The 19,130-nt window shown below is 31.1% G+C and overlaps 1 protein-coding gene across 1 annotated transcript in view; it reads left to right on the top strand.

Moving 5' to 3' along the window:
* The first annotated feature begins 316 nt into the window (after positions 1 to 316).
* Positions 317 to 19,130, top strand: part of LOC118179430 (protein argonaute-4-like) — a 37,793-nt gene continuing 18,979 nt past the window's right edge. The window contains 1 exon segment of the mRNA XM_085814996.1: positions 317 to 805. The gene's annotated coding sequence lies outside the window, so the exon portion shown is untranslated.

The raw sequence follows: 19,130 nt of genomic DNA on the forward strand, positions 1-19,130 counted from the left end.
CAATATTAAAACAAAAACACGAGTTTTAAATTAGCGCTGCTAAATGTAAATTATAATTATTTTAGATGAAGAAACGATCCCCCGTTGCTTGGAAAATCAAACCCTTTGCATCATTATTGTGCGTATATCAATGTGATAAGCTTATTTATTTACTTAGCATATTATTCACTTGCTTTTATCAGGTATTCTTTGCAATGACGTCGATATGTTATTCAGTGGCGGCTCCTTCAAGTATATATCTCTAAACTTAAGATAATTTTCTGAAATCGGTGCTTTAAATAAATACGCAATATGCTGCAATATGTTAACAAATTGTGAAACAGTGTCACTTTAACATCCCAGAGAGTTCCCAATTTTTATGACATATCGTTGCTGCTTCTTCCTCTGTGAGAATAATGTAGGAATCGAGAGCTTTTATTTGCAATTTTTCATATCAGAATCAGGAACATTTCGTTTTGAAAGATATATTTCTTAATGTTTAATTTCATTTATACCGTAATACGCAACATTGCCTTTTAACATATTGTTAGAAAGTGAGAAAGTACTGAAATAAATTATTCGCTGATAAGCAGAAAAGAGAGAGATGACGAAAGAAGAAAATATTATCTTGTAACATTTCTGAATACTTTAAAAATGGTTTTAAAATTTATTTATTGGCTTCTTTGATAAAATTACTTTACGTTTATATGTGAATATTAATGAGATCTCACATGCATTTATCAGGAAAAGGACCTTGCCCAAAAATAAAAGAATCTTGAAGAACGGCATCAAGCCATAAGGTAGCTAGCATAAAAAGAGATCAAAGGTAAGAATGTTTTTTCTTTTTTCCATTTTTGAAATTTTGTCTAATTATGCACATTGTGTAATTTTTTTTCCTTTCCTCCTTTTTTTTTAGATTATTGTCTAATTATGCGCATTGCATAATAAGGAATTATTTATTTAGAATAAATTCAAAGGATTTCTAAACGTTAGATAAAAATACTTTTATTATTATTATTTATGAGTTATAATGCCTCGTTTTAAAAGAAAATAAATATAAGGTTTCTGAACGATAAAGTTGCACCACAACCGAAGTTGTTCTTCAGGAAGCGAGCGAGCTAAAGTCATAAATTGTAATATCACGAAAAGTTACAAAGTATTAAGATATACTGTAAGCCTTTTATTCATTACATTTTTATGGAACATTTTTTCAGTAAGTTCATTGTTTAGAACAGAATACATGATTATTATTTCTCGTCTTTAATACCTTTTCTTTCTTGCTTTAATATAAATTTAATCTGAATTTGAATTTTTAATTTATTCAGATATTTTTGAACTAATGAATATACATATATATTAAAAGTCGATATCTTTTATGTTTTGACTACGCAAATATCTTAATAATTCTACTATTATTCCTCTAAATTTAATGTTCAAGAAAGCAAATACCTTTTAAGTTTCAAATATTTGTTGTTCAATATATATCAGAAGCAAACCATTATTTTGGGTAATGGCTTAGTATGTGATCTAGAGCTAGCAATAAAATGTTATTTTTAATTATGAAAATAAACACAAAAATATTCTGAAAGGGTTCAGATTTTAACGATCGCCGAAAAGGATATGTTACAGTTTTTTAATCTCTCGCTGAGCTCTCAGTCCACCAGTCTGCTGTTGCACTCACTCCTGCTAACCCACTTCTTTTTAAGCATTATTTTCTTCGCACTTGCGCCAAGTGCAATTGAACAAAAAAATTACAAAAATTTTAAAAGCAACATAGTATACAACATATTTTCAGAATTAATGATGCAGTGTTAAGTGTTGGCGTATAAATTTCTGTGATTTTTTTTTTTTTTTTTTTTTTTTTTTAAGTTTTTTTCTCAGTTCATTGTTCTTATATCAGTATTTAGTTTTCTCAATAAGATAGCTTGGAAAACTTTATTTTGTATTTTTAATTTTAACGTTTTGAGTGTTAACTTTATTTATTAAACATCATGTTCTTTGCACTTAGGCCACATAAATTCAGTTCAACGGCAAAATCACAAAATATTAAAAACAGCATATTTTTATAATTTCCGATAGATACTTTTTCGCGCTGAGGATAAATATGTTTTATTCCGTATAGTATTGATCGCTTTCAGATCGTTCAGTTTGTTCATCAAAGATTCATTAACGTTTTACAAAATATGAAGCATAAAATTCGAAATTCCCGCTTCCAGGTGCACATGTTGGAGTGGAGGCCTATGTTATTCAAAATTTGACGGCCCTAGATACCGTCGTTTTATCACTATGCGAGGAAAATACATACATGCGGATTCTTATTTTTTTGACTATTAATTCTCATTATTTTAATTTCTTTAAAAATAATACAGAGCAATAATATTTGCTTGCAACAACTTGAAAAGTGATTCGCCGTTTATAGTGTACGACGCAAAATCCCGTTTCGAGACTAATAGCCCATTCAGGCTAATAGTTTAAGAATAAATGAATGAAAGGATTCCATTAATTAATTCAATAACTCTTTCAATTTTTGTATACATTAAATTCCCTCCAATTTTACAAAATAAAAGCAGGAGTGGCCCTCAAAAGAGCCATTTTTAAGATTCGTTCGGCCATATACATTACGAATATCGGATAGCGTGGCCCAAAAACTAGTGATTTTTTTAACGGATATTCACCATGCTTCTGCGAAATTAACGTGGAAGCATTTTGGTGTGTAAAAAATTTTAAAAATTCAACAACTTTCGTATTGGAAAGTGCGATAAAAAGAAATGATTAAAACAACAATCAATTTTTGTAGCAACGTCTTAAAGCACTGACTCAAAGCGGTAGATCGCATACTATATCATGACCCAATTCTTGATACAAATGTATGTTTATTTATGTAGAATTGACGCCTGAACTATGTCGGAGATAAGAACTCTGGCATATCGAGTAGTTTAAACCCGGGTAAAGAACTTAATATGTATACTTAAACCAGGGACGCATCCTGAATTTCAATAAACAGCGTGCTTCATATCAAATGTTTTAAAATTACTCGTATATTAATGAAAGGAAATTACCATTATATGCATTCGAAAGCTGGTTCTATTTATTTGGGAATAAAATATTGTCAAATAATGCAATGAAATGCAGAAAATAAATATTATTTCGAATTTTGTATGTATATAAATAATTTTAGTGAAATCATATGTGAAATTGTAATATGTTTCGTATAATATAACATGTAATGTTTGAAAGCGACGAAGCTCTGCCGGAAAAATAAGATTAAAGAGGCAAGTCTATTTAACATTGAGGTAAATGGCTATTTCGCTAAACAGATATCGCCAAGCTAGCGATAGTTTTAGTTGCTAATTGTTTAGTCAAATTTGGCAAGAAATCGTCAAACTTAGCGACCATTTGGCGACATTTTGGTCTGGTCACTTTATAATTGTAAATGGTATTGTAACTGAATAACTGTAATTAATCCCTATATGCAGCTGTAACCGTATCCGGTTCTAATATGCCTTCCAATAATTTCGAGAATTGTAAGGAACTAAAGATTTCTCGGCGGCCAAGAGAAAACGGTGAGAGCATTAGTTTCTCAGTTTTATTGCAGAGTTGCATTCCGAGAACTGAGATATCCGTGAAAGCTTCGCCTTTTACATGGCCTTTGCATTTCATTGTGTTTAACGTTCTTAGTAGTTTGAAGTGCAACTACTCATTGTGGCCTTTGATAATGGGAAGAGCTGTACGAGTATTTGTGTGTGAAGTTCCAGAACAGTAAAGTGTTTCTTTTCGCAAAATAAATTTTGTCAAGCTATCCTCCGTTCTGTGCGCATTCAATCCATTAGGAATCCGTACGCATTCAACAGTATTTCAAATTCACTAGTTTGGGGACAGAATTCGGGACTTAATTAAATTTTTAACTGGTTTTGGGACTTAATTAAATTTCGAAATTTTTTCGAAATAAATTATATCGAAGCGTCATAATTAAAATTAATTTGATAGGTTTGTGCACAAAATATTATGTGAACCACTAATTTGTCTTACTATTGACAGAAATCAACATGTTGATGCTGACACTTGCAAAATTAGGGAATCGGTCTTAAAGTTTTATTCTTAATGATAAAATTATTGCTGGCGTTATAGGTATAAATTCTTTGAAGTATAATTTCATATACAAATTTATTTTCAGGGTGGAAACACAGATAATTCAACTCAAATCATTTGTAATGCTAATACTTCATAGGAGTAGTGTGAATTTTATTAAATAAAATTTTGGGAAGATTAGAAGGAAATTTTTCTACATTCAGCAACTTGCAAAGTCATTAGGATTTTTCAAATATCAGGAAACTGAAGAAATGCGCCATGCCGTCCACAGAATTCAAACTCTAGACCTCCCAAACATCAAGCGTGCTTCCAGTTACACCAGGAAAGAAGGGAGAAAATACTTCTAAGCTCATAAATTCAAAGTAATTATAAGACTGGGACTTTTGCCATATTACAATTTCATAGCACAATTAAGTGATTCGGCAATTTTTAGTATACATTCCGATTCGAAAAAAAATCATTTTTTCCGAGACTTTTTTTCCCCCTGGCCTTTTAATTCCCCCCAAACTCATAAATTACTATTTCTTTTTTGTGACATGCTTCAATACTTTTGAATTGTAATTTCTATGATAATTCTGAACATTAAGAAATATTCATGCTAAACTTTGCTTACCTTCTTTTCCCATTTAAATTGATCATTTTTATAAAATGTTATCCGTTTGTGGAACCAGAAGACTGACTCTAAACGGCAACTCTTGTTTTCAGAAAAGATGTAGGTAATTTATCAATCGATTAAAGTTTTACTGGATTTTTTACCGCTGTTTTGTAAAATTTTATAGATATTTCCCTTTTCTTAATTAAATGAAGAAATGTTCTTCATCTCTCGTATATGGAAAGTTCTAAACGCGTTCTAATATTACATTTAGAGCTTAATTTCTGAAATTAGAAATGCTCAAACTCTGTGGAAAGCCACCAGGAACACAGAACAAAAGTAAATTAATAAAACAATTCTAGATAAAGTAGTAAATAATGTATAGGGTTTCCCTTATTTTGCACAACAAATTTATTTTAAGTTTGATACCTTTCCTGAACTCCTCAACTTTTCCTAGTATTTTCTCGCCAGGATGTAAGTTTCAAGTGAAGTAAAGTGAATATTTAAACGGGTGAATCTCTGAGTTAATCAGAGCGTGTTTTTGCTAGCCAACGAATGTTTCGTTGCTATCTCGCTGTTACGCTAGTAAGCCTCTTCGCCATTTCGGATTATCGTCACGCCAGTTAGGTTTTTGTTGAGTCAACCTATTAGACAATAACATAACGTTCTAATCCAACACTATTCTATTTTATATTTGAACTGATTTATATTCTACGTTTAAACTTCGCAGCTAGTTGACAGTGTTTTTGTAAAGCACGAAGATCGTGCCTTTCTGTTCTCATTTGAATTAATAAAGGGTTATTTTCACTCTTCTTCCGTGCTGGTAATTAAGTCACGCCTATGCGAGAATTGGCCAGGTTCACTGTAGGATCTAATTTAGTTTATGAGGAATAACAGAGACAGATCTTACAAATGAATAATTAAATAAAACATAAAGGGGTAAAGGAGCTAACGATTTAAGTTAAATTAATCATGAGTAAATAAATAGTAAATTAAGATATTCTAAAATTTAAGTAAAAATAAGAAAATTAATAATAAATTTTTAAAAAGTAAAAAGTCGTAAAAATTAAGTGATATAATAAAGCAAATGAAACTGTGAGTAAACTTTAAAAAGTAAAAAATCGTAAAAATTAAGTGCTATAATAAAGCAAGTGAAAGTGTGAGTAAACTTTAAAAATGTATATGGTTTTTATGTTTATTAACGAAATGCGAATTATTTTTTACTTTACTTTACTTATTTGCTTACTTTAGCAACATTCGCTAACCACTTCGATAGCAGTTCTTCCCAGCTTCTGAATTTCCTTAAATTTGCCTTTAGCTTATTTAGCCTATTTGCTACCGTAATTTGACGGCGAGGCAAAATTTGCAGACTCGCTTTGTTTTGGAAATGTTCCAGTTTAAATACTTGACGTTTACTTTATTGTTTCTCTTAATCCTGCAAGTAGGGGAAAGTGTTTCTGTTATAACACAGGTTATGCAAAACGTTAAATTAGAAGAATTAATAAAAAGGTTTATTTTGCACCTTCTTCCTTCCATGTAACTTCAGTGGAAGATTAAGTTGGAGGTGTAAGTTATCGTGGAGCCAAAGTTAAGGTTTCGTACAACATGATGCCAAAGTTAAAAAGAAGAGAAGTATTTTGTGATTATTCTTCGCATTCAGATTAAGTTGCATCTTTATTTTGGCTTTTGATTCTTTTGAAGCCATTTAAACCAGATGATTTGAAGCCATTTAAACCATCTCCCGTTGTTTGTTAATTAAACTGCAAATTGGATCAAAAGAAAGAGATCATTTCTCACTCGGGCACTGGGAGTTTAACCCAAAATCTAACAGTGTTGACGCCGCTGCTCGACATCGTGCGACGACGGAACCTCAAGTTTGAACCATCCGAATTTTCTATAGCATCCACTCTATGTTTCCGAAACTCCTACAGGCGAGAGCATGAACATCTTAGAGCAATCCCTCAGGTAGCATGGCCACTGGAAGTACTCGCCTCTGCTTCCCTTGAAATTTCAACCAAAACTGTGTTCCAAAGCTCTACAACATCCGTGGGAAAAGTCGGTTTCTTCGCCCAAAAAAAGTATTACAGATTGCCTAATAAGCAATTAATTATTCCAGGCCAATACTAGTTAGAAATTTTTCCCTTCGATAAATTGGACTTCGGTCATAAAAATGTCTGCCCTCCCCTCAGTCGGGCAAAAAGAGTCAGCAAACCGATTTCGATTTTCCTTTTATATTTCGAAAGGGGGAAAATCACATCCTGCCATTTAAGAAAACTTCGCCTTTCCCTTCGAGGAGGTGAAATTTATTTGCAAACTGAGATTTCTGTCTTTAATCAGTAAAACACAAAAGTAAAGCTCGGGCATATTAATTGCGAAAAAAGATACAAAATAATTCTCTTCCCAAGGCCGCATCCGTTTTTGCACTGACCACCCCAATTCAAGGCTTTGTTTCTTGTCCTCAGAATACCTGCAGAAATAAGACTCTCCGTTATTTCTCTTGAGCCGTTAAAATTGCTAACAAAAGAATAAAGTTACGATACAACGGCTTTTAACTTCTAGAAAATAATGCTACCGTTAATTAAGCAATTTCATTGAAATAAAATTTTTAAAAAACTTAATTCACAATTAAATCAAATTCACCAGAACATAATTAAATTCTTCACACTGGCAACGCAAAATGTATTAACTAAATGTAAAAAACAAATATATAATACAGATTTATCTGAAAATAAAAGTAATTCTTGTTGAAAATTTGTGCTAATGTAAATTTAAAAGTATCAATAATTGTCAATTTCAATTGTTTATTTTTTCATTTCAGGCAGTTTTAATGTCAAATTTTTCCGTAAATTTCCTCTTACTGTTTTAAACCTGTCGCCATCTATCGGTAACTTTCGTAACAATTTTCTATGAATATTTTTTCGTATGTTAACTAACCTATATTTTGTGCAACTCTGATATTTAAATAAAACTCTGAGTAGAAAAATCTTCTTTTTTTTAGTTATGTTTCTTTTCATACTTTAAGAGAAATTTAATTTTTATTTTTAAAATGCAGGAGGACCTTTATTTATGCGAAAGGCTATTAGTCTCGAAACGGCATTTTGCATCGAATCTAAGGAGATTATAATGAGTAATGGAGAAATGGAGTAAGCCTTTTTCCGTACGACCCGTACGCATCATTCACAAATACACATCATATCGCCACTCAGGGAGGGGTGTCAGAAATGTACCAATTGGCTACTATTGCTCTTATGACGGTGAATATTTGAAACTGTTCTTATGAGCACATTTGTTTTATTGTACATTTGTTTCGCAGTTATAAATATATGGCGTATAAATGCTGCTATCATTTTAGTGGAAAATCTAATAGTGCTTTCATTTTATAATTTTATTTAATCGTTAATATTTTACTTTCGCGATATTCGGATTAATGTTCCTGAGATATTGTTTTTGACATTGAGGAAATGACTCAGGCTACAGTTAACCTCAAATATTACCATATAACCATACGAATTATGCGAAATTTAACTGCAGCTCCCCCTTCTTATCTAATCTACGAATTGCGCAACTTTTTCCTGTTCCCTCTTTCTAACCGGAATTCCCAAGAAGATGGGTGCTACAAAAAATCATTTATTGCCATTAATGGGGCATTTTATTGAGACTACAAGCCTCTATTTTCGTTTATCAGATATTGTAAAAATTGAGCATGCAAAATAAATATTAATTTAAAATCTGGCGTGCGCTAAAGTAAATATTAATTTCTTTTACATCCATTTTAAAGTTTTATGATGCTTAAAAAAATAATGAGCCAGATCTTTTTTATTCTGTATAAGAATTAAAAACTTTCCAAGTTGTAGATTTTAGCTGCTGATATATATCAGTTTTGAATAATAAAATTGATAGATTAATGACATACATAAAACTGATACATAATCAACCTATCAAATATCGGATCTGTAGCACAGCTTAAATAAATCTTCTTAAATAGTAGAATACTAACTATTAACAAATCATAAAATACTATTAACAAATCTTCTTAAATAGTAGAATGGTTTTTAACTTTCCCGTTTACCATTTTAGGGAAACAGTTCTAATTTAATTAAAAAAATTCTCTTTATTAAATCTAAAAATTGGATTTCTTAAGTGGTTCTAAATTCACACTAATATTATTGCAATATATGCCTTATTAAGCCTTCCATTTTCAATCATTGAACTTATTTTAAAGTTATTTGACTTTCTTACAAATTCTATATTTTAATATTAGAAATGTTTAAATATTTATTTTGTTTTCCAGTTACTCTACCTGATGTACTTTGGCATATGTTTAATTTCTAATACAAAATCGAACTGGTATTAAATTGTAGACCCCTTACTTACGTAAGCAATGAATTAAATGAACCCAAACCTCTTACTCCAGCCCATTTTTTGTTTCCTGGTCGAATTGGTATTAAATCATAAACCCCTTACTTACGTAAGCAATGAATTAAATGAACCCAAACCTCTTACTCCAGCCTATATTTTGTTTCCTGGTCAAGAGAATGTTAGCTTTCCTATACATTTTGTTGAAATTTTCGGCAGTCAACCTTCTACAAAGGAAACTTTGACTCGTCGAAAATTATATCAGACTAAACTTTTACGTCAACTATGGATGAAATGGAAAGATAATTATTTGATGCAATAGAGAAATGAACATAATTTTGTAAATTCATCACCAGGAAAGGAACTTAAAAGAGGAGATGTAGTTTTGCTTGAAGAGGCCGCTAAATCAAAATTTCTCTGGCCAGTTAATATTGTTGAAAACGTTTTTGCTGGTCGTAATGGATACGTACGTTCGTGTGTTATTCGAACTCACAAGGGACAATATAAAAGACCAATCCAGTTCATTTATCCACTTGAAATAACCTGACATTTCTCATTTAATATTGTCTTATGCATAACAAATGTCATTAAGTACAGTGTATACTCATGTAGTACTATTTGTATTATGATAATTGTATTTGTGTTATACTTATTAATTTGTGTTGCATTTGATCTCTTGTTTCTGAATTGCAAGATTCCATCTTTAATGTACTCTTAACAGAGTACAGGTGCGGTGCGTTTAAAATTTTTGTATTTGTTTTGCGACGCTAGCATATCGTCTGTGAGAATCGTCTGACAGACTATCTGCGCAGTCGTAAAGTGTTACCATGGTTACCAGTTTTTAATTTACCGTTGTTATTGTTAAATGAAAATGGTTGTTCTAAAAGATTGAAGTTGTGTTTAATTGCTTATTCGGACTACATTTTTTATATACTACATTCCTAATATTTCATAATGGCATACAGATAAGTTTAACTCATTCACTAAACATGTGAACCTAGAATTCAGCCCACTTCTGTTCTTACAGGTGGTGTATCTTCTATTTTCTTTAATATATTGTTCAGCCTAATTTCAAAAGATCTTACATCAAGCGGAAAGGTCACTAAACATTGGTAGTTCGGCCCGAGTTTCTAATCCCAGAGATCCCCCCAAGTAGTACAGCAAAGTCGTAACGACGGTGCAAACTCGTCGCGGATGTCGTTGCAAAAACGTTGCAATATGTCATCTCTAAGAGGCCCAGATGTCCGCGAACATTGTTTTGCAACCGTTGCAAAGACGTCTTTATTACGTCTTTACAGATGAGGTTTTTGTCGCATAGACGTCGTTATTGCGTCTTTCGCAGGTGATATTTTGGTTGTGAAATCATCGTATCATGACGTCTTAATGACGCCTAAATGTTCGCAAAACTCCTCCTCTTTGCAACAGTTGTAAAAATGTCGTTGTAATGTCCTTGTGTTACATATTGATTTATGCAGAAAAATAAGCTTAATAATTAATAGATTTTTCTTCTTTTTTAAAATTTTGTATTCCTTGTATTTATCTAAAGTTTAGATATTTTATCATTTCCTGAAAACCAGAAGATAATACATTTGTTTCTCTTTAGACTAAATATGCATAATTAATAATAGCCTTAATTATTTTCAGTACTTTAAACTATAGTTTTTAAATTTCTCTTTAGACTAAATATGTATAATTAATAATAGCCTTAATTATTTTCAGTACTTTAAACTATATTTTTTAAATAACTTAAATTCTAAGTTACAATTATTTAAGATTTCATCATTTTTTTCCTTAAGTGAGAGTAATTATGAAAGTGGTTATTATAAATATATAACATTAATAGTAGGTTTTAAGTAAATAAAACTCAATTAGACATAAATAGAAGTAAAGATACATATGTGGGTAAAAAAAAGAGCGTTTCTGATAACAGCATTATCACATTTATTTGTGATAAATCTCAGAGACATTGAAAATTGCCCTTGTCATGATAAATTAGGAAGTGAATCTTAAGGTAACATAATCAGTATTTTACCTGAACTGAAGTATAAATTTATTCGCATTTCACAGTAAAAAAATATAACCATTAACTTCTATATCTCCAAGATATGCAAATGAAAGGCAGTATAAAGTAGTTAATAAATGTGATAAAAAATATTTCATACAAAAATATACCTAAATCTAATAACTTCTCATATTCATATCTAAAATAAAATAATAACCTAACAAACAACATACATGACAGCACTATTTAAGAAAAAACATGAACTAGTAGTGTTTGAAAGTATAAAAAGCAGAAGGAAGGTAGCAGAACTAAAATTTCAAATTAATAAAAAAATATTTGTGTTATTAAACGTACTGATCTTTCTTAACACCATTTCTTTCGATCATATGTTAATGTATTTACTTATTTTTAGTTTTTACATTTTAGAATAGTGGTATATTACAATGATTATTTCATGCACTTTTTATAATCAATAACTCTCCTTTTGTTACTGTACAGAAATAATTCAAATAATATAGTATACGATAGTAAGCTAAGTACGTTAAAGTAAGCTCTTCGTTAAAGAGCACACGATGAAACTTTTTGTTTCTATTTATTATGAATTTCTTTGTTATCACAAGCACATAAAAAGTAAGCGAAGAAAATAGAATATACTTAAACTTAATAAAAATAAAATCTGATTTCCAACATTCTCCCCATTTACTGAGATAATCTAATAAACATAAATAACGGCAATATTTAAAAAAAACGCGAATTACACAGTGTTTAGAAGAATAGATACCAAACGAAAAGTAATAAAACTGCAATTTGCAATCAATAAAAAATATTTAGTGTGTTTTAATATGACAATTAAATATCACATAATTATTACAGTATTTCATAGATAATAATAGATTACAATATTTCATAGAAATGCTAATGTTTCCTTAACACTAGTTTTTCGATCATACACTATTTAAAATCATTAACCTTTTGTGCATACTGTACAAAAGACAATATACTATATAGAATGTGCATTATTATGAATTTCAATAATTAATTAATTTCTTATATTATATATCTAATTCATCTTCAGCAGGCATATTAAATACTGGTACCAGTCCAATAGTTTCTTTGTATTTTGAAAATAATGAACACACCATAACAGCTTGAATTGTTGTTGCTTCTATAGTGATTGCATTTTCAGCAAAACCAGAAAGTGGCTTACCGTTGTATGTTATTTTTTGTTTTATGTGAATTAATTCTGAAAGCCAACAGGACGTTATAACCGAAGCACAAAGCTAGTAAGTTTATCCAAATATTGCATCGCTGGAACCACAGTGATTGGAGACAGACACTATTTCCACAGAGACACTATTTCACGAACCACAGAGACACTATTTCGCGATTACTATATTCCACAGACCACTATAGACCACAGAAACACTATTTCACGAACACTAGATTCACGATTAGCACTGTGGCATTTCTTGTAGAGCAGATATTCACACACAAAATAAGCACAAATTCAGCATTCTCACGATAATTTCACTCGAAGGCAGTTGGAGCAAGTAGATACAGAACAATGAGAAGATTCACAATGCATTCTTTGAGTGACAGTGCATTACATTTACTTTTAATAGAAGCAATATTATTTATATCAGTCATTGCTTGATTCAATTTCAGACATGAAGTAAGTCTTTTCAAATGCCTTACAGATGGCATCTTTAGCAAATTACTTGGAAGAACTGCTAGAATCTGAATAAATTGCGCAGTTGTTCGAATTTGGCAGCTAGCCAAAGCGCGCAAATCTCGAGATGTTTGTTTATATAAGCATCCAATAAATAATGTACAGGTCTGATTCTCCTTCCGCCATATATATTGGACAGCCGTGAATTCGTCCTTACTTTAAAAATAAGATATTTCAATAGTGAAATAATTTGTTATTACTAAAACATAGTCTTATCATTAAATATCATTAAATATCATTAAAATAAAAATACTTCCTTCACTCATCCAGATACCGAGCAATCCAGAAAAAACTAAAGACAAAACTTGCTCGCTTACCTGGGTAGTGTGATGTTGAATCGGAATAAAAACTCTAAGAAGTTGATTTATCTAATTATATTCTATCTACACTACAAAATATATACATTATTTAACAATTTCCGGGAAATTTTTCCTGCCCCTAAAGTTATTACACATCTTAACCGGTTCACGGCACGAGGTGGAAAAGGGAAAACCCTTTTTCTCTTCCTACTTCAATGATAGCCAACGCCATCTGTGTCTCGTGCATCAAATGAAGAGATTTGTTTTTAACCCACCGGGCGGCTCGCATTCAAATCTATTTACGTCTCGAAAACTGCAGTAAAAATTAACCATGTTTACATTTTTTTTTTCATTTAGTGTGAACCAAAATTGTCCTGAAAACGGCCTTTGTTAGATTTTCTCCCCCCTTCTTGTAGGGCGATCAACAAGTCGTTTCACTTAAGTGATGGTTTCCTACTGTCCTTTGATTACCGCCTAGAGGCGAGTAAGCAGATGGGCTGCTTTTGCCCTTACGGAGGAAGGAACACGTTTTGTGTCCATGCTTTGGTTAGACGAAAAAAGATATTTTTTTCTGGAAATCCAAAACAGAAAATCCAAAAAGAAAAGAAAATCCAAAATAGAAGTTTTGTATTGCCTTGTTACTAATTTTTTGCATATTTCTAATCTTAATTGCTTATCAGAGCCGTGCCAAGATAATTTTTCACCTGAGGCAGAAAGGTCAATGCGCGTCCATATAAATATAAAAATAGCTACACTTGTATTAAGCAAAAGTAATTGTATTAAATCAAAATGTCATAACTCTTATAGCATAATTATACCATAATTCTTAAAGTATTTTTAATCGTAGTTTTATAAATTCAGAGAAATAATGTAGCCAATTATTTATAATTTTCAAATGAAAACGTTAAAAAATTCGTTTTTGATAAATAAGAAATAACACTGAAATGCATATTGCATTAATTTCCAGGTTTTCTTGCAATTTTTTTTGGTTTGTTTTATTGATTTAAGTTTGACGAAGCCTATTTCCTCTAATAATTAAGGTAATTTTCGAATTCGTATAGCCAATTTGGCGCCTCTTCTAGTGATTCACATGAGCCCGGCTTTGTTGCTTTTTAAGTATAAATGTTATTGATTTTTATTGCGTTTCGGTATTTTAATGTACGTTTATAAAATGTTAATTTGTTTTTATATGCATATTTCAGTAATATAATCTTACGACTAGTGAGACAGTGTAGTTTAACTAATTTTCTGCTTTTGATTCATGTTATCGAGCTTTAACGCTAAGAAAAAATTTATAAGAGGCTTAAAATACCTAATTCCTATTGAAAGTTACATGTAATTGATAATTAAATTGCTATTAAAATAACAAACACATGCTCAGTGTCAGTCATTTCGACATAATGTTTGTAATTCATTTTACCACAAATTTATTTCGTTTATCTTGTTTCATATTTATAAAAGATGAGTTTACCTTTATCGCATTTATTGGTTGATAGAAGTTATGAAATATTGAATATTTTGAAACAAATTTCAGTTATAATAACCTTATTAAAAATTTTCTACATATAGACAACAAGTCACAGATACCTCTCAGTTTCCGAACTAAATTACATGGTACTGAAATTCGGTACATTTTCATATGATTATTTTTGACAGAAAGAGTTACCTTACGTTAGTCACAAAAGAACATTGTTTTAATTCTTAATTAAATATAGCACTTATATTAAATTGCTAAAATTCATTGTTAGGAAAATCTCGCTCTAAAAAATTAGACACTTTTACCTTTCAAAGTGGAATTTTTGTGGTTTCTCTGTGCATAATGTGGGCGCGAGTAAGTTTTTCTTAGAATGTCCTCCACGGAGGCATTTTTCCCTTTAGGCAGATAGCTCTCGCGTGCTTTGAAGGAAAAATAAAGCAAACCAAAACAAAAGCTTCAAAATTGGTGTTTAACATTTTTTTTGGGTTCAAATACGCAAATTACTTCTTGATCTCAATTCACATTATCAAATGTTATTATTTAAATAAATAAAAGCGAGCTGAGGATTTCCATTTAAATTGTTTGTTTTAAAATAAAAAATAAGAACAGTAATTTTTGAATAAATCTTGTCAACATCAAGCAGGGACAGGAACACGCCAATGTAAAATTTAATATTAGGCCAAAAAGAAACGCTTTGACGTAGATTTTGGATAAAACTTAATCAAATTCGCAGGTAGTCAGAGACAGGCCTTTCTTCAGTAGAGAGAAAAAAATGTTTCTGAAGTATTTGTGTATTTATTACATAAATGTTTTAATGCTTCCATAGCACTGCTAATCGATAAAATTTATTTGCTTTTAAAATTCCGATTTTTCAACTTTTTCAGTGACATATGTGGCATCGAAAAACACGTCTGGCCAGGAGGCAGATTAATGGCTGAAAAATTCTTAGAATTTAAAGAGGCATCGAACAAGAAAATTTAGGGATGGCGAAATTCTAAGAATATGGCACTTGACAACGGCAAAAGTTTTAGAATGTAGAGAGCTACAAAATTTAGGCAGGGCAAAATATTTTAAATTTATAGAACATCGGTCAGTAGATCCCACAGCGATTGCACTGAGAAACAAATCGACCTGCTCCTCGATTATGCGGATGGACGCAGATTAACTTCTGAAAGCTCAGCGAAGCAAGAGCTATACATAATGCAGCTATTTACGATTTCTGCTATAATAAACTGAAATTTAATATAATAATTTAACACTATATATCAGTTTACGAAAACATGATGATACTTTTGAGAAATTTTCTTTAATTACCCAGTACAGTAAAAAAAAAAAAAAAGTACAATAGATTATATAATGATATTACTAACAAAATGATGTCGATGACGCATTTAATTTTTATCTTTTTATTTATCTAAATAAACATGTCATTGAGTTTTCCATAACTTATAGTTTTGCAAATTAAAAATGTTCAATAATATAATATGTGATTATGATATTATTGGTATGGTGCTATTCAAGGCAAAGCACACGAGGGTTATCTGCCTAAATGGAGAGATGCTTTCGTGGAGGACTTTCTAAGGGAAACTGGCTCGTATACACGTTACACATGGGGAAAACAACGAAAACGACCATGCAGCCAGCCCGTTCGCGGGATTCGAACCTCGGACCGAACTACCAGTGTTCAGCGTCTTTACCGCTCGGCCGCTGGTGGGTAATATACGATTATGAAAGCTGTGTAAAAGAAGAAAAATTCTTGCACATTCGTCAGGCAGCATACGATGGGCACCTGCTTGAGGAAAAGGATGCGTTTGTAGATGACTTTTTCAGAGAAACTGGTTTGATATATTCAACCTAAAATTCACCAAAATACCAAGCAACGAACGCATTCGCCGGAATTCAAACTTAGGCAAAACTACCAGTGTTCAGTTGCAAAAGAGAGTTAACAACATAAACAGGCAACATGTCTGAAATTAGTATTTATTGCATCCATCAGTGATATGATTTTCTGATATAATTTAATGGAATATCACTGTAAAAAAATGGAATCTTTTTTTTTTCTTTTTCCTTTTGTAAGGAGATTTTTTTCCGCTTTGTTTTCAACATTTGGTTGAAATGCAAATTAAATAAATATTTACAAATGCAGAATATTGGATAGTTATTGATGATTTCGAGATTCAGTTTCTGAAATCCATTTCATGTGTCATTTCCTTAAAAAGGTGATACTGAAACCAACTTTCGAGGAGTAAAATGATTACTAGAAAAGAGTTTCCGATTTCTTTCATTCTTTTATTTCCATTATAAATTTGTCCCGTAGTTCTTAGAACATTCTTCTATCCGTAAGTGATGATTTGCTTTCCGAGAAAATTTTCTGAAAGGAATAAATTACTTAGTCTTCAAACCATGGGAAAATCTTGCCATCGCCGGTACTTAATTCCCTTCATTTACTGAGATAACCTGCTTTGTTATAAGTATGGTACTTGTTTTCTGATTTTTACTGAATTTGCATGCTCAAAGCTATCTAAATAAAGAAACGCTATTGTAAATATCAGGGTATGAGTACATATATGAAAGGGTTATATATTTTTCAGAATTCCCCTATGAGCTGTTTATTCTTAGGGCAGAAAGAGGAAAAAGCTTGCATACATCGCCATTCCCGGAAACTAGACAGTACCGAAAACATTACTAGACAGTCCGGTTTACCAGACAATAGAGTTTATCTGATTCCTAGTTGTAAAAGCTGACAGTTATAAATTGGTATGTTCATGGCGACCTTCAGAAGGCATGAAATTACTTCAAAAGTTCCGCTGCTATAAATTTTCAGACTGCAATTTTGTTCCTTTAAAGTTTCGAAAATACCTATTTTTTAAGTATTTTTCGGTACTTATATTAATATTGATACAAATAATATAGAAAGCACCAAACGTAGCTATGATGTATTTCAATTTGTCCTTAGTATTTTCTCACATATAGTATTAACACTTTGTCTACACGTTTCTAATGTTTCACCATAGTAAGCCTTCTCTTTCCGAATGTATTCAGTTCCTTTTCGCTTTCGTTTTCTTCTTCTTCTTTTTCTTTTCTTTTTTTTTTTTAATTTTATTTATTTATTTATTTAATGTTACCATATCCTGAGTTTTACTCTAGCTATTAACTAGAGTATCTACTAGGTAGCATTCATTATAGTACATTCATTATATTCATATAGCTACTAGCTAGCATTCATTATAGTACAAAAACTAATATAGCTTGTCAATATCAACACATTTTTATCTTCAATAAAATCCACTAATTCGATTGATGTTGTAAAAATTACAATTTAATACTTTAGCCAATTATTCTGTTTATAGTGATTTAAATTCGATTTTAGGCAACATATGCATTCTTTCAGAAAACGCGATATATTGAGCACCGCTGTTACAAGTAAATACTGTACATTCAACCGTTTCATAATATGTAAATGTAGCATAACTTCTTTTCGAGTGCTTGCACTGAGAGTCTCCTTCAAGTAAACTTTAATGGAACTTTATTTCATGAAAATTTAGAAGTATTATAAAAGCCTCAGAATTATTTCCATTGCAAACATTTATGAATTATGCAGAAAAATATATAAGAAAAACATCAATGAGAAACTATTATCGAATATACATTTCATGACAGTAGTAAAACATTTTTTCAGTACCGGCGGTATTAAAAAGCTCAATATTGTGATAAGCTAAATAAAATAAAACGGTATTAAAAGTTTAATATTGTGATAAGTAAAAGTATACTAATCTATAACACTCATTTGATATTTTTGCCATTAGAACTATAATGTAATTCTAACCGTTAAAGTAACATTGTATTTGTATTAACTAAAATTATAATTGTAACTTCAATTAAATTTATCAGTACTTGTTGTTTCCTGCACCTTGAGGGAGACGCATTAGTATTATTTTTTTTTCTATTATATAAAATACTGTCCTCAGAAAAAAAATGTCTCTAGACATGATTCTGCTCCAAAATTAATGAATGAGGTGAACAGAAATAATCTTGGAACAGCCTTTGGGCAAGTGCTGCGAGTATGCGAAATGTAAGACTGTAATTAAACTTCGAAAATCCTGGAGACTACATTTTCTTAGAATATTGCCATTCGACAAATTATAAGACCTTCCATTTATCTTTAAAGTTTAAGCTATCTGTTATTGACTGAGAAAAGCTGGTTATTCATTGTAGTTAAAACTACAACTAATGCAGTTATAATTGTAATTGTGCCGCCCAGATGGTATAGTGGTTAGGGAAGCCTGACTGCGATACCGAAGGGCCTGGGTTCGAATCCCGGAGAAGGCATGGCTTTAACTGTTCGTCCTTTCATAGGAGGCGATGATCCCACATATTAGATGCCTCCATAATAAAGTGACTGCAACTTCTGGCCTTGTATAGTCTAATGGAATGTGTTGCACTGTAACTGTTCACAATCTGCCTTTGGGGAAAAAATAATAATAATAATTGTAATACAATGATTGTTCGAATTACAATATAACTTCAAAAGCAATTAGATTTTTCGCTCAGCAGAGTAATAAGTCGTCTTTTGAATACTACTAGTTCAAATCGGATGCCCATTTTGG

Source organism: Stegodyphus dumicola, chromosome 4, assembly GCF_044657685.1.
Source record: "Stegodyphus dumicola isolate Sdum_Otavi_A_Nest chromosome 4, ASM4465768v1".
In the NCBI taxonomy this organism is placed as follows: domain Eukaryota; kingdom Metazoa; phylum Arthropoda; class Arachnida; order Araneae; family Eresidae; genus Stegodyphus; species Stegodyphus dumicola.